The following is a 27,831-nucleotide window of genomic DNA, read 5'->3' on the forward strand; positions in this document are numbered from 1 at the left end:
CTAGGCAGAAAGCTCGGTCTGAAAAGTCTGTGGCGACCCAGACTGAGTGCCCACTCAAAAATGCAGCAGTTCAGGTCTCTGGATGCAGGGAGCGCCTGAGCCTGTTGCTGACATCTGAGGGTGGCAGAGACACTGTGTGTGAGGTGTGAGCAGGTGGATGACCTGGTCAGCCTGGTGGCAGAGCTCAAGGAGGAGGTGGAGACGTTAAGGGCTGTCAGGGAGTGTGAGCAGAAGATAGGTGGAGCAATTCCCTGCCAGGCCGGAAAGGCAGGCACCGGGGTGAGACACTCCAAACAGTGGTGGACCCCCTGCCCTGTCACTGTCGGGCAGAGGGAGGGGACCTAGGAGATGAAGAGGAATGGAAACAGGTCCCTGCCTGGTGTCGCAAGCAACCCCCCTCCCTACCAGCCTTGCCTTCCCAGGTGCCCTTACACAACAGGTTTGAGGCCTTGAAGCCTGAGAGACTGGTGGGTGAAGATGTGGTTGAAAGTCCACCCAGGAGGTTGCATAGGGTGAGGAAGTCGACTCCATGCCTCAAGACTGCCTGCACCAAGAAAGAAAGAAGTGTAATTGTTGTAGGGGACTCCCTTCCCAGGGGAACATATGTCAGCCTGACCCTACCCATACGGAAGTCTGATGCCTCCCTGGGGCCTGGGTCAGGGACATTGCCAGAAACCTTCCCAACCTGGTTTGTCCGTCTGATTACTATCCTCTATTGATAGTCCAGGTTGGCAGCGATGAAATTGCTGAGAAAAGCTTGAAGGCTATCAAACGGGACTTTAGGGGACAGGGACGATTAGTAGATGGAGTGGGAGTACAGGTGCTGTTTTCCTCCATCCCTACAGTGGCAGGGAGAGGTACAGAGAGGACCTGGAAAGCTCTCCTGATAAGTACATGGCTCGGAGGCTGGTGCCAACACAGTTTTTTTTATTATTATTTATTTTTTTTTACCACAGGGCACTTTACTCAGCACCCAGCCTGATAGCTGCAGACGGGTCCCACCTATCTCTAAGGGGAAAATGGATCCTAGCCCAGGAGCTGGCAGGGCTCATTGAGAGAGCTTTAAACTGGGAAGGAGGGGGATGGGGATGAAAGGAGGCTCGTTAGAGATGAGCCTGGGGGAACAATGTTAGGGCCAGGGGAGAAGGCAATGGCCCAACTGAAGTGCATCTACACTAATGCACGCAGCATGGGCAACAAGCAGCAGGAGGTGGAAGCAATTGTGTGGGAGACAAGCTATGACTTGGTTGCCATCACTGAAACATGGTGGGACCACTCCCATGACTGGAGTGCTGCAATGACTGGCTGTAGGCTCTTCAGAAGGGACAGGCAGCACAGAAGGGGTGGTGTGGCTCTCTGTATTAGAGAGTGTTTTGATGTTTTGGAACTCAAGGCTGGGAATGATAAGGTTGAGTCCCTATGGGTTAGGATCAGCGGGAAGGCCAACAAGGCAAGCATCCTGGTGGGGGTCTGTTATAGACTGCCAAACCAGGATGAGGAGATGGATGAGGCGTACAAACAGCTGGCAGAAGTCGCACAATTGCCAGCACTTGTTCTTGTGGGGGACTTCAACTTCCCAGACATATCTTGGAAATACAATACAGCTCAGAGCAAGTAGTCTAGGAGGTTTCTGGAGAGCGTGGAAGATAGTTTCCTGACGCAGCTGGTTAGTGAGCCTACCAGGGGAGGTGCCCTGCTGGACCTTCTGTTCACAAACAGAGAAGGACTGGTGGGAGATGTGGTGGTCGGGAGCTGTCTTGGGCAGCTACAAAATGATAAGAGTTCTCTATTCTTGGCGAAGTCTGGAGGGGTATCAGTAAAAATGCTATCTTGGGCTTCCGGAGGGCAGACTTTGAGCTGTTCAAGACACTGGTTATCAGAGTCCCTTGGGAGGCAGTTCTGAAGGGCAGAGTCCAGGAAAGCTGGGCAGTCTTCAAGACGGAAATCTTAAAAGCTCAGGAGCAGGCTGTCCCCACGTGCCCAAAGACAAGCTGGCGTGGAAGAAGACCGGCCTGGCTGAACAGAGAGCTGTGTCTAGAGCTTAGAAAGAAAAAGAGGGTTTATGACCTTTGGAAAAGAGGGCGGGCCACTCAGAGACTATAAAGATGTTGTAAGGCTGTGCAGGGACAAAATTAGAAAGGCCAAAGCTCATCTGGAGCTCAGCATGGCTACTGCTGTTAAAGATAACAAAAAATGTTTTTATAAATACATCAACACAAAAAGGAGGACTAAGGAGAATCTCCATCCTTTACTGGATTTGGGGGGAAACTTAGTGACAAGAAAAGTCTGAGGTGCTTAATGCCTTCTTTGCCTCAGTCTTTACTGGCAAGACCAGTTGTTCTCTAGATACCCAGTCCCCTGAGCTGGTGGAAGGGGATAGGGAGCAGAATGTGGCCCTCATAATCCATGAAGAAATGTTTGGCGACCTGCTGCAGCACTTAGATGTACACAAGTCGATGGGGCCAAATGGGATCCACCCAAGGGTGCTGAGAGAACTGGCAGAGGAGCTGACCAAGCTGCTTTCCATCATTTACCAGCAGTCTTGGCTATCAGGGGAGGTCCCAGTCAACTGGTGGCTAGCAAACGTGACGCCCATCTACAAGAAGGGCTGGAGGGTAGACCTGGGGAACTATACGCCTGTCAGTCTAACTTCGGTGCTGGGGAAGCTCATGGAACAGATTATCTTGAGTGTCATCATGCGGCATTTGCAGGGCAAGCAGGTGATCAGGCCCAGTGAGCATGGGCTTATGAAAGGCAGGTCCTGCCTGTTGAACTTGATCTCCTTCTATGACCAAGTGACGTGCTTAGTGGACAAGGGAAAGGCTGTGGATGTGGTCTACCTTGATTTCAGTAAGGCTTTTGACTCCATTTCCCACAACATTCTCCTGAAGAAACTGGCTGCTCATGGCTTGAACTGGCATACGCTTCGTTGGGTTAAAAACTGGCTGGGTAGGCGGGTCCAAAGAGTCGTGATGAATGGAGTTAAATCCAGTTGGAGGCCGGTCACTAGTGGAGTCCCCCAGGGCTCAGTATTAGGGCCAGTTCTCTTCAATATCTTTATCGATGATCTGGATGAGGGGATTGAGTGCACCCTCAGTAAGTTTGCAGATGACACCAAGCTAGGTGCATGTGTTGATTTGCTCGAGGGTAGGAAGGCTCTGCAGGAGGATCTGGATAGGCCGGACCGATGGGCTGAGGTCAACTGTATGAAGTTCTACAAGGCCAAGTGCCGGGTCCTGCATCTGGGGCACAACAACCCCAAGCAGAGCTACAGGCTGGGAGTTGAGTGACTGGAAAGCTGCCTGGCAAAGAAGGACCTGGGAGTATTAGCTGATAGTCAGCTGAATATGAGCCAGCAGTGTGCTCAGGTGGCCAAGAAGGCCAACAGCACCCTGGCTTGTATCAGGAATAATGTAGCCGGCAGGTCTAGGGAAGCTATTGTCCCCCTGTAGTTGGCTCTGGTGAGGCCGCACCTCGAGTACTGTGTTCAGTTTTGGGCCCCTCACTACAAGAAGGACATCAAGGTGCTCGAGTGTGTCCAGAGAAGGGCGACGAAGCTGGTGAGGGGTCTGGAGAACAAGTCTTACGAGGAGCAGCTGAGGGAGATGGGGTTGTTTAACCTGGAGAAGAAGAGGTTCTTAATGCCCTTTCTCTGACACTCTCTGCCCCTGCTCCAGTGTGGGGTCCCTCCCATGGGATGACATCCTTCCCAAAATGATCCTGCATGGGCTTCCCACAGGCAGCAGATCAAGAACTTCTCCAAATATGGGTCCTTACCATGGGGTCCATCCATCAGGAGTAAACTACTGGTCCAACATGGGTCCCCCATGGCAGCAGCTCCTGCCAGGTCACCTGCTCTTGTATAGTCCCCTCTCCATGGGCTGCAGGTCTGGCCTGGAATGTGCTCTGATGGGGGATCTCCACAGGCCACAGCCTCCTTCAGGTCAGATCCACCTGCTCCACTTTTGGTCTCCTCCGTGGGCTGCAACATGGAAATCTGCTCTGCTATGGTACACCATGGGCTGCAGGAGGACAACCTGCTCCACCATGGTTCTCTCCACAAGTCGCAAGGGGAACTTCAGCTCTGGCACCTGGAGCACCTCCTGCTCTCCTTCTTCACTGACCTTGGTGTCTGCAAGGCTGTTTCTCACTCCTTGCTCTCCCAGGTCCTGTTATGCAGCATTTTTTTCCCTTTCTTAAATATGCTCTCACAGAAGTGCAAACAACATCACTTATTGGCCTGGCTCTTGGCAGCGGTGGGTCCCTTTGGAGCCATCTGAAACTGGCCCTTATCTAACATGGGGCAGCTTCTGGATTCTTCTCACAGAAGACATTCCTGCAGCCCCCCACTACCAAAACTTTGCCACATAAACCCACTACAGTTTATAATCCAGGTTTTGTGTTTTCTGGGCATTCCTTGAACTTCCAGTCTAGCAACTATTCAGGTTTTTATTTTTACTTATTTATTTATTTATTTATCACTCCTCTCCTTCAAGGTTCATTTTCCATTGCAATTTTCCATTTAGGAAGAATATCTCATTTGGAAGAAGTCTTTTGCCAAGGAGAAGATGAGATGGGACTTCACATACAGTGGAAAGGATTTGCCTGAGCAATACTTGGAAATCAAGACCTAAGACAGAAAAGGCCAGGAAAGGGAAGAGACCTAGCAATTGAGAGCCATTCCATCCTCTCCTAGGCTCTGCAACAGAGTCAGTCACAGTAATGAATATTCAAAAAGAAGTAAAATGCTTCCCAGCAACAATTGTTACAAATATTTGCAATATTTAGATGCTTTTTGACATGAAATGTAGGTTTCATCAGACTTAAGGGAAGCATTTAGGAGCATGCAAAAGTGCCTACATTTAGACAACCCAAAAGCTTTCAGGTTAAATAATAGTAAAGTTCTCTCTAGGCAAGCAACAAACCTATATAACCTATATAATTTAGGAACAACTTAGACTGTATCTTATTCTGTTCAACCTCTGAAAGATAGAAAGTGAATAGCTATTGAATTATAAATCTAAATTTGGTTTCTATAACAATATAAGAACAAATAATAAACATTATAGACAAGTATCTGGAGTGTAATGATGTATAAGGAACAGTCAACATGGATTTTAAAGAGTAAATCATACTGAAAAAATCTGATTTCATTCTCTGACAAGGTAATATGTCTTGAGGATTGCAGTATATATTGTGACCCCTGTAAATATTTAGACACTGCCCTATATAACATATTCATAAGCTACCAGGAAAATATGGACTTACTATAAAGAAGTCTGCAAAAATGGGAAATCGCTGGAAAAATAGTGTTCAAAGCATAGTTACTAAAGTCTCTTTTTAACTTTAAAGTCTGTGTCCATGGTAGTGAGAGGGGTTATACAAGAACTGTTCTGAACATGCCTCTGTCATTCTATGATGGAAAAGGTGAACGCTGCAATGGGTTGCTTAAATTGGATCAATATCAGTATGACACATAGAATAAACATTTTCTTCTAGTTAGCAGTGGAAAGGCTTCATCTAGAGCAATACAGAAAGTTTTGGATGTGATACTTGAGGAAAATTATGGCTCAATAAACAAAGCTACGGTTCATGGAAGAGACATGGAAATAATACAGAGAATGATTAAAGGTCAAGAAAACATGGAAAGGAGAATTTAAAAGAACAGCGTTATTTGAGTTACTGACTAATCAACTGAGATTATATGTCTTTAGACATGGAAGAGTGGAAGGGATAGGTACACTAAATACCATGTTGATACATAGATGTGGTACTGCAGAAAGGAATTAGCTGTTTTCCATAGCCAAGGGGATAAATCAAAAAGTTATGCACTTATATTGCTACAAGGAAGATAAGGTTTGATTTCCTAAACAATTCATGCTGTCCACAAATCTTATTTTTTGTGATAGGGAATAAACACAGGTCACATCAGCTGTTTTGATACTCATTTGAAACATCTTTTGTATGACATACATCCACCTAGGAGAGTTGCCAAGATTTTGCACAGTCATTCCATCCTTTCTTTTCTTTTTCCTGTCTTCTGGAATTTCACACATTTTTTGTAAGTTCTTAGAAATAACTAATTTAATATAATAAGCTCTGAAACTTGCTTCAGCCAGTCCACTAACTAGCCTGAAATGAACTTGTCTGGATCAGTATTTAAAAACATGGTAGTTACTGAAGAAATCCCTAGTGCACTCTTTTCCTGCTCTGTCATAGATTCATGTTGTGTTACAAATGATCAAAAAAATTAACCAGCTTCAATCAGCAATCATTTATTTCAGTCATTTCAATCAGCCTCAATCATATGTTTTCCTGTTTATAAAACCAGTTTTGTGTGCAGAAACTAGGCAATATCCTCAAATCTGGGATGAAAAGACCACACGTCTCACTCTGTACTGGAAGAGCTTTAAAAAATCTGTGAAACAATGTAAAATAAAGATTTCTTTTAACCAAAATTGCCATACCATTGGAACAGTGTATACCTAGAAGTTCTGTCTAGCTTTGGTTCATTTATATATCTAGTAAACCATGGATATTTAGAAAGATAATTATAACGCAGATTTTTAGAAAGACTTGTAGATAATTATTTGGGACCTAGGTAGCAGATTAATTCATTGTTATCAACTAGATAGATGACACTGAAATGTAAAAGTCACTGAAGAAAAATGAAAAATATAAAAGAACAAAAGTTGTTATGGATAATCTAGAAACAATTATGATGACATTGCTAAAAGCAGCACGTTAGTAACTGGGTGAGGAAAAAAAAAGTGTGAATCCTCTCATTTAAATTGGTAAGAAAAGTATGAAACTAAAATAAAAGTTTCAGTGCACCTCTGGGAATTCTTTCATCTAGCTACAGTATGCATTGTAAGAAATCAGTGAGGAAATAAGTGGTATAATCATTTCAGGAGAGGAAATTCATAGAAATGTGCAAAGGAAAAAAATATTTTGAAATAGTTCAAATGATTTTCATGCTCTTTCTCTTTTGCTGTGTTCAATATATGTTGTACCTCCCTAAGCCAATTAAAATTAATGTCAGTTACATTACTTTATTTAGTGCTCCTTGTCTTACGAGGAGCGGCTGAGGGAGCTGGGATTGTTTAGCTTGGAGAAGAGGCTCAGGGGCGACCTTATCACTCTCTATAGGTACCTTAAAGGAGGCTGTAGCAAGGTGGGGATCAGTCTATTCTCCCACATGCCCAGTGAAAGGACAAGGGGGAATAGGCTAAAGTTGCGCCATGGGAGATTTAGGTTGGATATTAGGAAGAACTTCTTTACTGAAAGGGTTGTTAGGCATTGGAATGGGCTCCTGAGGGAAGTGGTTGAGTCACCATCCCTGGAGGTCTTTAAAAGATGTTTAGGTGTAGAGCTTAGTGATATGGTTTAGTGGAGGACTTGTTAGTGTTAGGTCAGAGGTTGGACTAGGTGATCTTGGAGGTCTCTTCCAGCCTAGATGATTCTGTGATGCTCTATTCTACTTGCAATTAAGACATTGCATTACACTTGTGTGAATCTGTATTGATGACATGAAAAGCCCTGTAAATACTCAGAACAGAAATGAGTTCTAAGGCTGATTTATGGTGCTTGTAACAGAAATCTGGTGAGAAATACCCACTCATGTAATTTTTGAATTTGAACCAAAAGAATTTCACCAGTACTCTTAGATTTTTATCTGGTGCCAGTCATTGGGATAACTACACTGTTCTCTGCACAATTTAATCTCTGGGTATAAATCTAGCGGAACTAAATCAATGGGTATTTTGAGTGAATTGCTCTGTATTTTAATCATCACTTACAATTTAAATGGTTAATGAATTCAGTTCCTCAAGGAGAAATTCAGTTTCATGCAAGACTTCATTATACTTTCTTTTTTTTTTTCTCGCATACCAGAGATAAGACTTCTCTGCAAGTAGTGTGTTAATCACCTAAAACTGAAAATTAATCCTGTTAACCTATTTCTAGTGTTCAAAGCTTGTTATGTTAATGTTATAGGAAAAAAAAAAAAAAAAAAAAACACCTTTAACACTTTTTTGCACCCTTATAAATGTTTTATTCCTCAGAAAAAGGTGTATTTGCAAAACAGAAGGCTGCTTTCATTTGTATGTTTCCAGTACAGTTCTTTTAGTTTCCAGTACAGTTCTTTTAGTTCTTTTAGTTCTTACAGTACAGTTCTTTTCCTACCCCTCTTTCTTTCTTTTTTTTTCCTTTCAACTTTCAAGAGGCTGCCTTCCAAGAATCTGCTACCAAGTACTAACCAAAATCATGATCACTATTGAAACTGAGGCACATAGAATAATCCCTAAAATCAAATTATATTGTAACTTCAGCTCATCTTTAGCAACACAGACTAATGCAAATAAATGTAATATGTTTATATATGCAGAACTGTCAGTAGTTTGCATTTTGCTTTCGTTACCGTGGTATCAATGATGTGAACAGTTTTCTAATGTTTTAAATTTACAAAGTTGTTTAATAATATCTACTCATGAGCGTTCTAATAGGAGGACAACCCATATGAGACACTGAGCTTGAGCAATTCTTATTTTATATCCCGTCTCCTTGCATGTTAGTCATGAACTTCAACACTTAGAATTTGTCCTTATGTTTCCAAGTGACTTTTGGCTAGCAATAATTCATTTGAAGCAAGATGGACAGACTTTCTCTGTGTCTCATACTGGTGTATGCAAGAGGAGGTAATAGTGTGTTCTAGAAATAATTTCATGCAACATGCTCTAGGTGACCCTGCTTGGCAGAGGTGTTGGACTAGATGACCTCCGGAGGTCCCTTCCAACCTCAACCATTCTGTGATTCTGTGATTCTATGATTTCCATAGCATTGAAACCTTGGAATGTGCAGTACTGTCTCCATCAAATTCTGTGGATTTCATTATTTCATAAATATTTTGTTATATTTTGTTTTACTCTGAAACATAGAAAATTAAAACCCTTACTTTTTTTTTTTTCTAGAGCACAATATTATGAATGGATTCACTGTAAATTTTACAATCCACAGCCTCTCTGTTTTTTAAAAACATAGACAATATAAGTAGGTCTATTAGTTTATATGAATAGGTTATATATTGATTAAGCAGGACACTAATGTCTGCCAATGTTGGCATTATTATTGTTCACTTTCTTCTGTCTGTAGGTGTCTGAATGGCATAAAAGTGATATTAAAGTTAAAAAAAATATATGTATTTTCTCAACACAGTCAACTGAAGAAAGCCAAATCCATTGTTAATCTGTTAATCTGCTGTTAATTTGGCAGAAATCTGCAGCTGAAATCTACTCATTTCATATAAATTTAGGGTGGGGGTTTGTTCATTTATTTTTGTTTGTTTGTTTGTTTGTTTGTTTTCTGCAGAAAGGTTCCATACTATTCAAATAGACTAAAATAGATTAAAAGGACTTCTGAGGCGTGTTCACAAACCTCACTAACTGAGCACCAATTAGCATCAGCACCTTTCCCACAGAACTCCCCTCAAGGCACTGTTTTAGGCACTTAAAAATTCTGTCTCAAGGACAAAGAGCTATCACATACAACCACATAGGTGGATAATGAAATACAGAATTAATCAACAAAAGCTTTTTCAGTACAAATTGAATTAATGAGATGAGGAGCCTACTTGAAAACAGCAATGTACAGGGAAGATGAGAAGGAGACATTTAAATGTTTCAGAAAGGAAAAAAAGATATTCTGAAATATGAAAATCAGAGCATTTCACTACATGGTATTTCACTACAGTCTGGCCACCCGCTGGTGACTTTGGAAATCTGTTTTTGGCTAGAATGTAAAGAAACAAGCTATGGATTTCCTTATCTTTTCTCATCGTGTTGAAAAACATCTTTAGCAATCTCTGTAGGTAGCCAAGAGTGGTCTTGCTATTGAGTGAACAAAAAGCTCCTCTCCTCAAAGAGGAGAGGAGAGGAGAGGAGAGGAGAGGAGAGGAGAGGAGAGGAGAGGAGAGGAGAGGGGAGGGGAGGGGAGGGGAGGGGAGGGGAGGGGAGGGGAGGGGAGGGGAGGGGAGGGGAGGGGAGGGGAGGAATTGTGTTATTTATGGGAAAGTTAATGTAGATGTACTTACTTTTTGTTTCACAGCCAGCTTTCCTATTTCTATTATTACACTTCTGACAAGATCTGGTAAAACTCAAGTATCTTACGGAAAATTTTACATGAGACTCACTAAAAGTCATTCCTTTCAAGGCTCCAAAACTTGTTTTGAGTCTTAATGCAAAGAAACCTTAATTATTTTTAATTAACCAACTTTAGTAACCTCTTGCAAGAAAAGTTCCATCCACAAGTACTCACAGCTTTTGGCTCTAATTGGAACTATCTTTAGATGATGTTTTTCCACATCATTTTATCTATTACAAACCAAACTACTACAATTGCTGGCATAGAGAAGATGGCTGCTGAGTTATTAGGTCCAAGAAGCAGTAGCTGTAGGATAGAAGCTTATTCTAGTGGGGTCACAATATGAACTACAATGAAAATATATATATATATGTATATATATAGTATTACCGTTGTTCAATGTTCCTCATAGAAATGTGTTGAGCAGAGGAGTGATATAAAATTAGTACTACATTATTCTACTGCATCATTTATAGCAAGGTGTAAGCTAATTTTGTGTTATGTATACTGGTAAAAGTTTCTTCAGGCTTTAAATTCTTAATGGTAATTTGATAAAGAGTTACCACTGTGGAGAAAGCAATAAGTATATATATATAAAAAAAAAAAATCATCCTATTCACTTGAAATTATTTGGAGCTCTGTTTCATAATAATTTAAGTCATTATATTGCTTATGAGGTTTCTTCTCTTGATTTATTTTCCTCTTTATTTACTTTTCAAAAGCTGAATTTCCAAGTGAGCTCATTTCAAAGATACAGCTCCATCTAGTGTCACATCAGACACCATTCTAAAACTTTATCATATATTGCACAAAACAGCTCTAATCATTTCTTTCAATTAAGACTTAAAATATCGTCTTCTGCCCGAGGAACAAAAAGAGTAGCAGATGAATAGAACATCCGAAATATTATGCAAAATCAGTTGTATAACGCATATTTTCACATGCACGTTCTTAAAGGAGCTGAATTTGCATCATGGTATACTTTGCAATTAACTTTAGGATTCTCTGACTCCACATGTTCTTGCTATGAACTGTTGCATGAAATAATCTGCTGGAGCAAAACATTCATCAGCAATTCTTTAAGTCATCATGCCCTATTTAGCTTGGCAATACCTTAGGTCTCTGAATACTTGTGGGGTAAATAAATTGTTCTAATGGTCCAGCAAGAACTCTGCTCAACAGTAATGCATTCTGCAAAAGAAAATAAACTTAGGAAACCTGGGCAGTGGAATTCTTATATAATTAAGCAAAGACATTTAAAAGATATTGTTTTCCAAACAGTCATTAATTTTGAAGTGCTTATTTGTAAATTAACTAATGGTAAAATAATTTGTTTGACTTACCCTAGATTTTGCCAGATTATTTGATGGTGTTTCAAAACTTTTATCAGAATAATTAATCATATTAGCCTGGATATAAAAGCAGTTATATGAAATGCAAAACACCTGGAGAATAAGCATAACTGCAATACGTATACATTCTGAACTATTAGAACTGAGTTCTGCAATGAACTATGACAGGAAGCTACAACAAAACCCATATTATTTAACATATTCATTGTTTGTTGGGGAGAAAGAAAAACAGCGCTTTCAATTAGGTTTGTAAACAAAAACTAAACAGAATGGGGAACAGATTTGAAAGCAGGGAACTAATACAAAGGAAACAAGGAAATAATAGCAACATGAAAGCCTAGAAAATTGGACCAAGAGTAAGAAAATGTGAATAAAAATGTCAAGTAAATAAGTGTGGGAAAATAATCTTAAAATAACTAGCAAACAAATTTTATTGGCAAGGTTAGTGATAACAGCGGGTTATGTTGCTGACATTTTTTTGTTTGTTCTTATGTTTGCAAACAAGAACACAGTAGTCCTGTGTTAGGTCTTGGCCATTCACAAAGGAATGTATGGGAAATTATTTCCTTCCACAAAGCATCCAAGAAATCCAAGTCTCCTCGGCTGGGTCATGAGATGGCCAAAAAAAGTTTTGGTAGAATGATCATAACAGCTCTCTACTTGTCTACCTGAAAACTGCTTATTTATGTTGTCTATATGAAAAATAATTGTAATGACCTGTACAAGGTGCTTCTCCCAAGCACCTAGTGGTAAGACGAGGGGAAATGGCCTCAAGTTGCAGCGGGTGGGTAGGTTGCATATTAGGAGAAATTTCTTTACTCAAAGAGTAGTGTGGTATTAGAATAGGCTGCCCAGGGAAGTAGTTGAGTCACCATCCCTGGAGGTCTTCAAGAAACAGGTAGATTTGGAATTTAGTAGCATGGTTTAGTAGTGGACTTGTCAGCACTAGGTTAAAAGTTGGACTAGATGGTCTTAGAGGTTTTGTCCAACCTGAATGATTCTACGACTATATGGTCCTATGATTTTGTAAACAACCCTGTGTTGGACAAACCGTATCTAAAATTTAGGAACGTAACTCATCACAGGAGAGTGACAGAAGCTAGTCTTACCTTTTTAAAGTGACTTTGGTTTAATGAGAAAAAGTGAAAATAAATAATTTCATATAATAATAAAATTATGAAATGTTATATGTTTTACATATAATCACAGAATCACAGAATCGTCTAGGTTGGAAGAGACCTCCAAGATCACCTAGTCCAACCTCAGCCCTAACACCAACAAGTCCTACACTAAACCATATCACTAGGGGCTACATCTAAACGTCTTTTAGAGACCTCCAGGGATGGCGACTCAACCACCTCCCTGGGCAGTCCATTCCAATGCCTAACAACCCTTTCAGTAAAGAAGTTTTTCCTAATAGCCAACCTAAACCTCCCCTGGCGCAACTTTAGCCCACTCCCCCTCGTCCTGTCACCAGGCACGTGGGAGAATAGACCAACCCCCACCTCTCTACAGCCTCCTTTAAGGTACCTACAGAGAGCGATCAGGTTGCCCCTGAGCCTCCTCTTCTCGAGGCTAAACAACCCCAGCTCCCTCAGCCGCTCCTCATAAGACTTGTTCTCCAGACTCCTCACCAGCTTTGTTGCCCTTCCCTGGACTCTCTCAAGCACCTCCATGTCCTTCTTGTAGCGAGGGGCCCAAAACTGAACACAGTACTCGAGGTGCGGCCTCACCAGAGCCAACTACAGGGGGACAATCACCTCCTTAGACCTGCTGGCCACACTGCTTCTTATGCAAGCCAGGATGCTGTTGGCCTTCTTGACCACCTGGGCACACTGCTGGCTCATATTCAGCTGCCTATCAACCAGTACTCCCAGGTCCTTCTCCGCCAGGCAGCTTTCCAACCACTCATCTCCCAGCCTGTAGCGCTGCTTGGGGTTGTTGTGCCCCAAGTGCAGGACCCGGCACTTGGCCTTGTTGAACTTCATGCAGTTGACCTCAGCCCATCGGTCCAGCCTATCCAGATCCTCCTGCAGAGCCTTCCTTCCCTCGAGCAGATCGACACATGCACCTAACTTGGTGTCATCTGCAAACTTACTGAGGGTGCACTCGATCCCCTCATCCAGGTCATCGATAAAGATATTACAGTGTGTTCTCACTTGAAAATCCAGTTGCTTCAGATTTGCAAGATCTTTATAAAGAAGTCATGTGCCGATAAAGCAAAGTACTTGTAAAATAAGTTGATAAATGTTTGAAAACAATCTACTTTTTCTTCTAAAAATAAGTCTACAGACTAGATATTTAAATCTGGATATGATATTCAAAAATATCTAATTAATGTGCTTGGAACAAAGAAATAAAACTGGAATATTTAACCATGTGTATAACTTCAGACATATTGATGTGAAAGGAAATGTTCATAACATTAGTACATCCAAAGTAAATGAGGATCGAAAATGTGGTTGTCAGTGCAAAACACGAATAGAATCGTGATGGATATGCAACTGAAAGAGGGAACATGAAATTTGGATTGCAATTCTTATGGAATAAGTGATTTATAGTTGAAAAAGTATTTAGATCTAAAATAAAAATGTCCTATGCCAGACAGACTTCCAACATCTAAAACTAGAGTTGATGCAAAAACCATTGAAAAGTGGAAGTTTTCAGAAAGCTGTGCCACAGAATAAAGATGTCTATCTGAAGTCCAAGTCAGGTCAAAGTTATTATTCACTGATATGCAATGGCCACCCAGTCATTGCCCCAAACTTCAAAGGCATGGGAATATCAAAGATGTTTTGAGATCTCCATTCTTTTGAGTCTCAGAGAGTCAGTGCTTTGAGGAAAAGGATGTTGGGAAAACTGTACTGTTTTTACTTTACCCTCTCATTTTCCTAAATAAGCCAGCCAGTGTGGGAAAAGGGAGCTGGTATACAGTATGTATTATGTATATGGTAACCACAAACATATTCTAATTTCCCATTTTATGCAAGTAAAATGATATGCAGGAAAAATCTCCTGTTGCTTAAATCTTCTTTCATCCACAGTCTGAAAAGAACAGTTTCAGACTACATCATTTGGGAAAGGTATAACATATTTCTGTGTTTGTATAATGTTTACTAAAATGGATTTTTGATCTTGACTTCATCATTTGAAAAACATATGCAAATGTGTAAACTGTCTTTTCAATGAATTGATTTATTCTATTCAACATCTGACCCCATTTTTTCTGTTTAACATGAAAATTTCATTCAATCTGAAATGGAACATAAGATGAAAAGTAAGAGGGAAAGAAGGACGAAAGAAGGAGGAAAGAAAGGAAAAAAAATATTGAATACTCTTTACTTCTACTGCCTGAGGAAAGTTTGAACTATATATTTTATCATATAATGACGCTAACCTTTTTCCTAGACACTGACTATAGAAATACAATTCTGAATTGTCCCCAGAAAGGTTGGACTTTATTCAAAACAAATAATTCTGGACAGAAGTAGAAGGGATACTTATATGTGCTGATTTTAAAGTGTCCATTTACCAAGTTAATGGAGCATACAGAATCCAGTCTTCAATATGTATTTAAACTAAATGGGGCATAGTTTACAGTAGAGGTATAGTATACCATCTGCCAGAACAGTTTTTAGTGGGGTAGCTAAGGAGGTGTCCCAAGAAAAGAAAGATAAAGATTTACTCTGTGACCAGGAAAGTGAATTGAATCATGTCTCTAGGATACTGGATGAGTATTTTAATTATTACAGTTTTCAGAAAAAAATAAAATAAATAAATAAAACTACTGTGTTCTTGTACTATTTTTTTTCAGCCTTTCAGTTCAGGGAAGCTTGGCCAAATTGAAGAGAGGAGTTTTTGAATGACAGGAATAACATCTTTAATGAACTGAATATCCCTCTAAATTTTTTACCTCAAGCTATTTTGTATCTTTTCCTTACTGACTTTTGGATTATGTAGCTTCAGAGTTTCTTCAATAAATAAAGAGAACATCTATCCTAAATCTTCTTCACAAGCTCCTAGGAGGTCTAGAGGATATTCTAAGGCTTGGAATAATTCAGTATATAAATCAATTCCTGTCTATGACAATTGATGCAAAATTGGAATTTGATTTGCACTGTGGGAATAATAGTACATGTCCATGCTTTGAAACTTTGCAGGGCTGAGTAACCTACAGGATTTCTGGGTCTGATCTGAAGCCAATGGAAATATCAGCATAGCTTGCCAGCAGGATTTGCATTTTTCTAAAGACTTTCTATACCTTGCCGTTTTAATGTGTCTGTTAAAAAGTGACAGAAGCTGCAAAACATGTTTTTGCAGTCTATCAAATATCCACCAGGTAGTAACCCAGTTGGTGACTACTGATGTAAGTTATTCTTAAAACAATGGCCTGTAGGGAAAAACATTCATTAAAACATCCCAGCTCTACAAAAAGTTATATCACATTGTCTCATGACATATATTGTAACATAATCAGGAAGTCCTGAGCATGGGTGCTCAAAGAGGCTTTAGGTACAGTCTGTCTGCCCAGTAGCAACACCATTCAAACAGCTCTGTGGTAATTTGAGATGAGCTGTCTGGTCAGTACAGAACCATGTTGTGCTATGGGAGCTGCTGTAGTGGTCCTGACTGGTAGACTCCTGTACATTCAGGACTGAGTGATCCACAACACAGCTAACCTGAGTGTGAGCCAGCCAATGTTGTGCCATGCTGCACCTACAGTGTGGCTGGTATTCAGGCCCATGCTGTGCCGCACAAATGCAGTGGCTGCAGGGCTCAGCTGGCGGCTTCTCATGAGGCACTCCAGGCAGCTCCCACTTGGTGCCAAAGACTGCACCACCCACGTGGTCTTGCCTTTATCTGACACAGTTGCAAGAAGTTCTCATAAGAACACTTTATGTTTTGAATGTAGAAATGCTAGATTTGTTTCCTTATAAGAAAACCCTGTAATATCTCCAGAGACTGAAAGAGGAGAATCTCTGCTATGGACCGGGTCTGCATGGCATGCTACATGTGCGTTTGGAGTCCTGTCAATGCTCCCAGCATCTAAAGGGGCATAAGATTATGCATGCTATTCTCTTCTTATAGTCTTAGCTCCAGTAAACAGCATCTTAAATGATACCTTTCAAGTGCTTTTCTTACTGGAATCATAATGAATGAACACCTCCCAGTGCAAAGCAGATGCTTAACTACTTGCAGAATCTCTGCATTGTATTCAGAGTCTTGATACAAGCAGGAGTTCTATCAGTCCAAGCTTGCTGTTTCAGTCTGTTACGGGACTACTTAATAATTATATTTCTCTCTCCTTTCTTCTTTCTCCTCAGGCCTCCAAGGCATTTGCAAGGCCTTCTGAACACTTTTCTGAAACCAAAATAGTTTGGAGTAGCCTAGAACTTTTTCTGTCTACTGTATAATAATGGATTTTTTTTTTTTTTTCAAGACTACAGCACAGCAAAGAGGTTTGGGGAATTAGACATTTTTTTTCCAGAAATATGGAGTTCCAAGTGAACTGAAATAATGACCATAAATAAATAAATAAATAAATAAATATATTCCTAAGTACTTTTGATCAAAAACACTGGGGGCAATAGCAAAAGTATTTCAGTTCTTCAGATCTTACTAAGCAGGGTCTTAGAGAAGAGCTCTACAAACTTGCTGACTACCACTGAAGATTAAGGTAAAGTTTTTGACAGGATATCTATACAGTAACTTTCAGTTATGTCTTGAATTTAGTTTGGAGGAGGCTCTTGCATTAACAGTTTATAGTTCTTTTTTTGTTGTTCTTTTTTTTTGTTTGTTTGTTTGTTTTTTGTTTCCCTTCAGTTTGGATATTGGTCTACAAGCATAAATTATTCACACTCTTTTCAGATCTGCAGTATCATAGGAACACTGGAGCTTTGGCATAGCCAGACTTTCCTGTGCTTTGGAGATTATCTTTCAAGAGAAAGCACTATCAGTTTGGACTTTAGCTTTTCTAACAATTCTACTTATTTGTTTAGAGAAAAATAAATAAATAAATAATGCAAGTAAAATTTAAAAGTTCAAAAATATGTAGTATAATAAAGTAAATAGGTAAATATGAAAACATTAATTTTAACAATCAATATATTGTTATTAATACTTATATAGGACATTATACTAATTTCATTAAAATTTTATAATAAAATCAAGTATTTATTGCAAATAAATTGTATAGAGCAAAAGATTAAAAATATGATAAAGGAAAACAGCAGATAATATCAAGGGCATGATATTCCTATTGCCCTATATATTCCTCAGAAGAATAACTTTTTAATGAAGAGCTTATGTGTCTGAGAGAAATTTATCAGAAAAAGATTTTATGCCTACATGGCCCTCAAAGAATATTTACAATCCCTTTTTAATTTGTCTCCTGTAATCTAGAATTTTACTTAAGTCATCATACTAAACTGGTAATATACCAATGGAAAAAAAAAATCTTTTGACTTCCATGAGCTTTGGATCAAGCTCATATAAATGCATATTCCTCTCAACTGCATACAAAAAATGGATACGAGGTCAAATGTTCAAAATACTTTAGAAAATAAAACCCCTTAAGTAAGGGAAGTGTTATTAGGAAGTGGGAAGGATAAGAACACACACTTCTGGTCACAGTTTAGTTTCTTTTCAAGTGGCATTGCCAAGATTAAAGCTTTATAATTAAATTCCTATTTGACAAAGACATATTAGTTTACTTAATGATTTTGATTTAATCGATGATTAAGACAACATCTTATTCAAAGTTCTAGATGTTTTTATAAAAAACTATAGTTTATATTACTAATTTTTCATTCTGCTGCGATCACCCTGTTGTTAAAAAGGCAATTCACTTGAAGAATTCTTTGTATTCAAACTTGTTCTCCCTTCATATCACGTTTTGTAATTCAGTCGAGTAATTACTAGTCAACATTTTTAAAAGCAGATATTTTCTTCTATTTTTTTTTCCACTCTCTTTCTTCAATTTTGATCTCCTTGTAGTTGTGGTAAAGCTGTAACTATTGAACATTCATAGAATCATAGGATCATATAATATCCCGAGTTGGAAGGGATCCACAATGATCATTGAGTCCAATTCCTGCTTCTGCACAGGATCACCCAAAAATCAAATCGTGTCTGAGAGCATTGTCCAAATGTTTCTTGAACTCTGTCAGGCTCAGTGCTGTGACTACTTCCCTGGGGAACCTGTTCCAGTTCCTGACCACCTTCTCAGTGAATAATCTTTTCCTAACACCCAGCCTGACCTTCCACTCTTATAGTTCCATTCCATTCCCTCAGGTCCTGTTGCTGTCACCGGAAAGAAAAGATCAGCACCTACTCCTCCACTCCCTTCATGAGGAGAGAGCAGTAACTTCCGACCTCTGTAATTACTCTTTGAAAACTACCACTTCAGCAGAATGTAAAGGAAAACCGACAAACACAAGCAGATGATTTAGGATATGATCTTCAGGCATTTTTGTGGCACAGTTGCTCTCTGTTTTACTCTTTTATGCAGAGATGTAACAATGTTATGCTTATATAACCAAAGCACTTAAAAAAAAAAAAAAAAAAAAAGGCAAGACTGTAGCTACATAATTCTTTTCTAATATTTGTGAGATTAGTTTTCATTCTTTATCTTCAGATGATCCAGCAATGAGTTTGGAGAAGAGAGTGACAGATGTTTTTACATAAGGATGTCAAGGCTGCTTCAAGCCTGTGGCATATCTATCTCAGTATCATCTCCAGCAATGACCGCTTCAGGAAGAGTATAACATTCTCCCCTTTCAAAATGCCACTTCACAGTTATTACTGAAGTTCTTCAGTCTATGGTCCATCTTACAAATAGCAGTTTTAGGAATTATCCTGGGTAATCATAAGAATTATGGCTGCATCTCTATTCTGAGCCTGATGTCTCTGCTTTTCATCAAGTAGAATCAGGAAGGAAACTCAATTGGTAAGAAACAAATTTCTTTTAATTCAGTTGGTTGTCATCATGGCTACTTCACCAGTCTAGCTCACTGATAGGACATGAGGGAATGACTGAAAGCTGCATCAAAGGAAATTCAAATTGGACATTAGATAAAAATTCTTCACTGAGAGGGTGGTCATGCTCCCCAGGACATGGTGACAACCCCAAGCCTGTCAGTGTTCAAGAAGAGTTTGGACAATGCTCTTAGAAGTATGGTCCTTTTAGGTTGCCCTTTGAGGAGTCAAGACTTGGACAAAATGATCCTCATGGGTCCCTTCTAAATCAGGTTATTCTATGATTCTATGACTGCAGGGCAGCATGGATACTACAAAGAATATGAAAATACTTATCTAGAGTTCTCAGATTCCCTGTTGCCAATTGCAAAAATGTTCCATTTGTTTTCACAGATTTTTTTTTCTTGAGGCCAGTTTATTTTATTCTTTTTCATATATGCAGATCATTGGATAAATGGACAGAACTCAATGGGATGATGGCTAAGAGCCAGGTCCTGCACTTTGGTCACAACAAACCCATGCAATGCTATAGGCTTGGGGGAGAGTGGCTCGAAAGCTGTGCAGAGGAAAAGGATCCAGGGGTGTTGGTCAATGCTCACCTGAATATGAACTGGCAGTGTTTCCAGGTAGCCAAGAAGGCCAACAGCATCCTGGCTTGTATCAGGAATAATGTAGCCAGCAGGACCAGGGAGCAGGATTGTCTCCCCGTATTCTGCTCTGGTGAGGCCGTACCTTGAGTACTGTGTTCAGTTTTGGGCCCGTCACTACAAGAAGGACATCAAGACCCTGGAGTGTGTCCAGAGAAGGGCTACAAAGCTGGTGAGGGGTCTGGAACACAAGGAGTGGCTGAGTGAACTGGGATTGTTTAGTCTGGAGAAGAGTAGGCTCAGGGGAGACCTTGATACCTTACCGTTTTCTCCAACTACTTGAGTATGACTTTTAATTTTAAAAAAATAAAAAATGATTAAAAAAAAAAAAAAAAAGTTATGTTGGAAAGTTTGAAATATAAACAGCTGCTTTCACTGACTTCCAGTGGTGCAGCCACACTGGGCTGCCTGATCCATGGGTAGCAATGCTGATAAATACTGTTCAGACAGGCGGGTTAGATCAGATTTTCCCATGAGCTCATTTAAATTGTGATGAGCTGGGGTCAGCATCTTCTCACATATAACTAGTAATAGGACAAGAGGGAATGACCACAAGTTGCTCCAGGGGACGTTCAGGTTGGAAATTAGGAGACAGTTCTTCAAATAAATACTGGTTAGGCATTGGAATGAGTTGCCCAGGGAGGTGGTGGAGACACCTGGGGGAGTATAAAAAAAGTTTGGATGTGGTACTTAGGGACATGGTTTCATGGGTAGTATTGGTGGTAGGATGATGGTTGGACTAGATGATCCTGGAGGTCTTTTCCAACCTTAATGATTCTCTGATTCTGTGATTCTCTGAATTTTACTAATCAATTTTATTGACAACATCATAACTTCTTATGAATATTACTTGTAATTATTTTTAAAATATTTTCTATGTATATCTTTCCTATTGAGTTACTCTAAAAAAAAAAAAAAAAGGAAAGAGGGAAAGGAAGAAACAGTCATACTCAATAACTGTAGAAGAGTTCAGGAGTCATAATGCAGATTCCTATTGTTTACCTCACTCTTTCTGTGATTTTCTCTATAATATTCAAAAACATCTCTAATAACTAGACAAGTTAACACATTGAATGTTTATATTGAAGAAATGTAGCAGAAAGGTGTTTGTTTGTTTTTTGTTTTGTTTTGTTTTGTGTTTTTTTAATTATGTTTTTAAGTACCATACGTTTGCCAAAACAAATTGTCATACATTTTTGGACTGAAAGATCTGTGGGAATGGACAAGTCAGTGATGACAGCATTTTCACGTTTTCAGTCCAGAATTTCACAGTACTGTTGATGAGGAGTCCAGTGAAATATTAAGAAGCTGGATAGAACCAGGAATTAAAGACCAAATTCTTAGTTATTTCATATTTTTTTCATTTCTTTAAATTAAAGTCCATTCTCTTTAACTTACCTTGGTCCCTCAGCTAAATCTTGTAGTCTTTCAAAGCTTAGTGGAGTGCTTTGGAATATAGAGCAGAAATCTGCCAAACAAATCCACCCATATCAAAAAAGGTCTCTGTTCTGTTCCTCTTGAAACATTCTTTGATTACTGAGAGCTGGTGACATGAAAGATATACCAGGATTTAAAAAAAAAAAAAATGTTGTTGTTGTTGGAAGCAACAGCATACAATGTCTTCAACAGCAAGCATTCTGTTTCTCACTAAGCTATTTCTCATTTTCATGTGATAGGTAAAGAAACGACTGCTTCACACATTTTTAACTTTCATATAAAAAATTCTATTCTGAAGATAACTTCTACATTATCTATCTATGATATAGAGAATGTACATCACACTGGCACTAATAACTACATTAGCCACCAGGAAAAAGAATTGATTAGTGATAAACAGCAGACAGTGAAATACACTTACCTGAATAGCTACAGCGCTATACAAATGTGAAATTTGATTTTTTTTTTTTAAATTGGTGTCTCTTATTTTTAGATACATTTTTACATACAGTCTTTATATAACTCAATGTTATAGACACATATTAAGTGTTAGCTGAATCCTACTCACATTAAGATGACCCGAATCCCACCTATGGGGAAAATTTGCTCTTCTTGTTAGATCCTTTCATTATGAATTTTCAACAGCTGAGGATCTTTTGATGCCCCATTTCTGTCCAAGAGGCATTTGGATTATGATCTAAATATGCTTTAACTTTTGGTTAGCCCTGAAATGGTCAGGCAGTTGGACTTCGCGATTTGTGTAGGTCACTTCCAACTGAACTATATTATACTATACCATACTATACTATACCGTACTATACTGTACTATACTATATTATACTATGCTGTACTCTACTCTACTCTACTCTACTCTCTACTCTACTCTACTCTACCATACCATACTATACTATATTATGCTATGCTATGCTATGCTATGCTACGCTATGCTACGATATGCTATGCTATGCTATACTTTACTATACTATACTATACTATACTATTCTTTTTTTTTTTCTTTTTTTCAGGAAGATGCTGGGCATAACTGGATAAGACAGCATAATATCCTTTAGAAGGAAAAGCAAACAGAATTTCCCCCTGAACTGAAAATTGATCATTGATTTCTAATCATCAACACTGTAAACCATACTATGAAGCTAAATTTTATTTATTTGCATGTAAAGATAGGGATGATATGGGAAGTGGATTTTTTTGTTTTTGTTTTTTTCCCCCTCGGCATAATTGAGATATGAGTTCATGCTCATATATACAAAAGATTGTTGCAGGTACCCACAATAGCAGCAGAATATTCATTTAAAAATAGTTAAATAAACAAGATTTCAGAGAAATAAAAAGAAAATATTGTGTATATGAAATGCAAAAAAACATTCTGCCAGTTATATCTACGGAGATCATTTCTGCGTAACTCAGTGGGAATTAAACCTTATGTGCAAGCAAATTTATTTTTGGACTTTGTGATTGAGAAAATTCTCAATATATCAAATTCCATGGCATTTTATGGAGCTATATTTTATAGAAATATTTATTTTTAGAATCATATCTTGTTTACTCAGTTTTGAATTGTGTTCTCATATACTGCATGTTTTAAAGTGATAATAATATATCAAGATATATAATTCTCTTTTTAGGAGATTCATATGTTCTTTTTCTAGGAAATAAATACCTGAATTTGAAGACAAACTGAGATTTTTTTTTCTGTAGAATTGAGTCCAAAGATTAACATGAAGGAATAAAACACAGCAGTTTTTTATTCAGGCTACAAATAAACAAGGACAAATGACTTCATTTATGTAAATTCGCATAGTATTTGGTAGAAGCACAAATACTTCTTAAAAAAAAAAAAAAGGTAGGAATGATCATTTCTCTGCTGGTCAGTAAGGGTATCGTACACCCTAATTATACAGCAGACATTAGTCACTCACTAGATGTTACTTCCATCAAAAACATGAGAGCTTTTTCTTCACTCTGTGTGCTTTGAAAACTTACTATCCTGACATAATTAAGGCTTTGAAATCATCAAGCCAATTTTATGCAATCTTGGAGGCTATTTCTCTCAATTTTCTCTTTCTTTAAAAGCAAAAGTGCTCAGTTAGATTCATTTTACCATATCCTTAATGTATCCTATGGAAAACTTGTATTTTTTGCATATTAAACTAAGTAAAGCATACAGCATACAGAACAAAGCTTTTATTTGCTACTGCAAGAGAGAAGAAAGTCAATAATAATAATAGTGATAATAATAATAATAAAGACATTAATTTATTTGTAACAGAAAGTGCATCTTATTGAATTCAGAGATGGTGTAAATCTAGAGCACTAATATTAATTATTTTTTGTAAGGACTGCAAACCAGTAATTGACTCATTTCAATGTTTGAGACATTTTGATCTGCTTAGATATCAACTGCATATTTAAACTCATCATACACTCCAAGATTACCCATCTCTAGTGAGCATTCCCTAAAGAAAGATAACTGATTTTAAAGTAACCATAAACCACTCTTGCAAGCCCAGCTGTCCTGTTTCTCAGAGCCTTCTAACAATTATTTATTTCACACTCTAAAGTTTCCCAGTTCTTTCAATTTATTGTATGGCAGGGATTGCTGTGGGATGAATTTGCCCACTTTGGCATTTCCAGTTATGCAAGAGAACATATAAAGAAAGATCAAAAAATAAATAAAAGGAAAGACTTTGAGAAAACTTCATATGTATATGTAAAATTATATATATGATAAAAATCTATATATGATTTTTGAAGAGCTTTACTATTTTCACTAGCCTTACTTATCCATACACACTTTGCAGTGGTATGGACCAGATTCTGATATGGTGTTGCATTCCTGAACATATAGGTTTGTGAGACAGTGTTTAATGCTACTCTGGCTTCTTCTCCCTTGGTTAGTGATGCCTTCACTATTGCTCTTAAATTCATATATGGAATGGAAATCCCAAGAGTCTCTTTGTATCCTCTGTCAGCGAGGACAAATCAAAGAAAAAAAAAGAAAAAAAAAAAAGACTTTGTGAGTCTACACTATGATAAGTGTGTAATGAAACTCTTGTAATTCAGTCATATATCATGGTTAGCTCTCGTCTATTGTCCAATAATGTCCAAGACACCGTTTTGTGTGACATTCACCCATGATATCAGAATAAATAAAAACTTTCCAATAATTCTAGAATAAGCCCCTGCCTGCACCCGTAGGACTAGCTCCCTGGACTGACCTCACCCCATGTGCTCTTTGGTCCAGGAGGCCTGAGCTGCATCACCAGTGTAACTGGTTCCAGTACTGTCATCTGCTAAAGCCAGATTTCTATTTGGCTTTCCTGAACTGACCTTGGACCTTTGTGTGAGGCTACCTTGACTTTGTCTGATTACACTGGCCTGTCAATGAGACTCATTGCTGTCACTGTCTTGCTGTGTTCCCCTGCACACTGCACCCTGGCCAGGGGGTCATTGCTAACCTGTGCTGGGGGCACCCTTGGCTAACAGCTTGTCTTCCCTGTGTCTTGTCTTCCCTTCTCACTCCTGCAAATCCCTAAAAGTTCGCAGGTAGTTGTGTCCATCTCTTGATGATAAATACCAGTATATGTTCACAGTCATGAAATAACCTATCTTACATACAAAAATAAGGAAAGAAAGAGGTCGTCGGAATATCACTCCTTGCTTCACTTACGAAAAGCACCAGCTTCAGTGTCTTCATTCTTCCATACCACTAATAAATTTTGAAACTTACAATTTAAGAAGGCAAATGGTTGTAGCAGTTTATTTTTGTTTTGTTTTGTTTGCTTGTTTCTTTTTAAGAGATTGTATATCACTACTCTGTCCCATAGCAAACCATTTTGCTACCTAAAGTTTTTCAGTTTTACTAATCTAATGTATCTGATAGGTTTCATATGTCAGCCAGCTTCCTGCGAAATGTAGTGTTTGTTGTATTCTGCTTGTCGCTCACTTCATTTTCAGCAGAGTTTAAATTATTTGCAAGGAATAGTTCTGGAAATGGAAACAGATGATGTGTTGTACAGCCAGCCAGGAAGAACAGTTAGTGGACTCACTCATGTCACTCATCTGTCTCCTCATGCTCCTTACCTGGATTTGTGATACCTCATGCAGAAGTGAAATAAAAAATAAATTACAATTGTGGAAACACCAACCAAAAGTTCATTTAGGATATTAAATACAAATAATTGCTACATTTTCACAGAACAATTCATCTGACATAGCATCATGTAAATTATGTGATGGGAGCAGTAGATAAGTAAATAAGAACACCATTTTCCATTTTAATGTAGAAGAGCAGAAAGACAGTGTCTCTGCCTTCAGATTCAGACCACGTAATTCCACCTTTCCCTTTCTTTCCCTCTCTTTCCCTGTTTTGTTTTTTTTTTTTTTTTTTTTTTTTTTTTTTTGTGGAGTAGGAGAGGGAGGGGCTGAGGAAGTGGGAAGCAGGGGCTGGGTCTTTCTCATGTGGAGGCTTCTGTTCCTCTTTTGGCTTTTAGCTGTAGTCTTTCTGGAGCCTTAAATCCTTACCTGTGCACAGAGCTCTCAAGATGACCCACACAGAAACAAGAGTTAATTCAATTCAACTAGGTAATAACCCTGTATTAACTTTCAGCTACTTCTGTTGTTCTTTTCCTCCTTGTTTATCTCTGCTTTTTTTTTTTTTTTTTTCTCCTTTCCACAATAATGACTCTGTTAGAGCTCAGCAGAAAGTAAGACAGACCTGCTGGACCTGCTGGATGCATTGATGCCAAGGAAATGGTTTCCTTAGCAACAAAAAAAAAAAAAAAAAAAAAAAGGTGAAAGCTCTCAGAATTTCTTTCATTAATCGATGTAACTTCTATTCCCAGCTGTAGACTAGGAAAAGGTAAAGAGAGAGATCCATGAACCCACCACATCCTCTCAAATATCTCAAAAAGCTGTATATCAATGTTGAGATCAATTTCCTATATTTTAAACCCGTTTTATTATATGAATTCACAGGAATGAAAATAGCTGTTAAATTAATTTTCATTGCTTTGCCATTAAAAAACTAACAAAACAATAATTCTTAATAAATACATATATGTAGCACACCATTCACGTTCTGTCCAAATTACCATGGGAAAGAAGAGGCCTACAGATCCTACAGGTAGTGAATGTTTCATACTTTACTGCTAGGACTGCTAGGAACTAACACAGTTTCTAGTATCAAGCTCTTTTATAATTGTTCAGCACTAAGCATGATGAATGTTATTTGTCTAGGGACACACACACACACGAGACCTTTTGGGGGAAATACTTCCATTCCATCCCTTTCACAAATCAGTTATGACAATTGGAACACATTTCCAAAAGGAGAAAAGTTAATGAAAATCATTTTGTCAGAGAAACCATAAGAGCTATGCATAAAACTAATCGTATCTTTGCTTCCAAAAATACTCACTTACCATGTGTGCTTTACAACAGGAAAATGATCCTTAAAAATGACACCTTGTAAATTCACTTACACAAGATGCCATTAGACTGTAGCTGCTTACTCTGCTGCCAAAGTTGGGTATGAGAGCTGATGAAGAACAATGTTCATTTTCTTCTTCACTCTAGCTCTGTCAACATAATATTTCTTCAACTCATTGCTGGAATATACCACAGGGAAAGCAGCCTGCTTTCAAGACAGCAGGTGGAACATCTTTTTCTCATACATTTTGGTGATTACATAATAGATATGAAGCATAGAGATCATTCCTAACATTTCCTCTAAAGAATCTAATCCTCTAATATAAATGCTGTTCTGAAATGGATACTTTAAAGTGCTGTGTTTTATGTGCTGTGATGTGTAATATAGAGCTGACTCTTGTGGATTTGAAGAAAAAATTGCCAAAATACCTTTGAAAAGGAAAAATGAAAAGTAATACTCATTTCTACTGGTATTTACACCCTCAAAAATTTAAAACTAGAGACTAAACTCTTTCAAAAATGAAGATGTAAATTGTATTGCTGTCTAGTTTTTCTATCTAAATTCCTTTATGAAATTAAATAAATTCAGCAATTTTGACATAATGGAGTAGAAAATAGAGTAGAAACAGAATGTTTGGTTGGCAATATGAGACTTAGGTCCATTTTACTGCATTTTATCAAGATACAAGGTTTTGCTAAGAGTCACCATATATATAATTTAGTTAGAAACTAAGCTCTGGAGTGCATAAAGTGAAAACACAGCTAAGAAAAGTATGCTATTTCTGTAGTGCTTGCAGAATTTCTTCTTGCTATGGAATTTTATTTCTTCC

This window comes from Anser brachyrhynchus, assembly GCF_964034855.1.
Source record: "Anser brachyrhynchus genome assembly, chromosome: 1".
NCBI lineage: Eukaryota > Metazoa > Chordata > Aves > Anseriformes > Anatidae > Anser > Anser brachyrhynchus.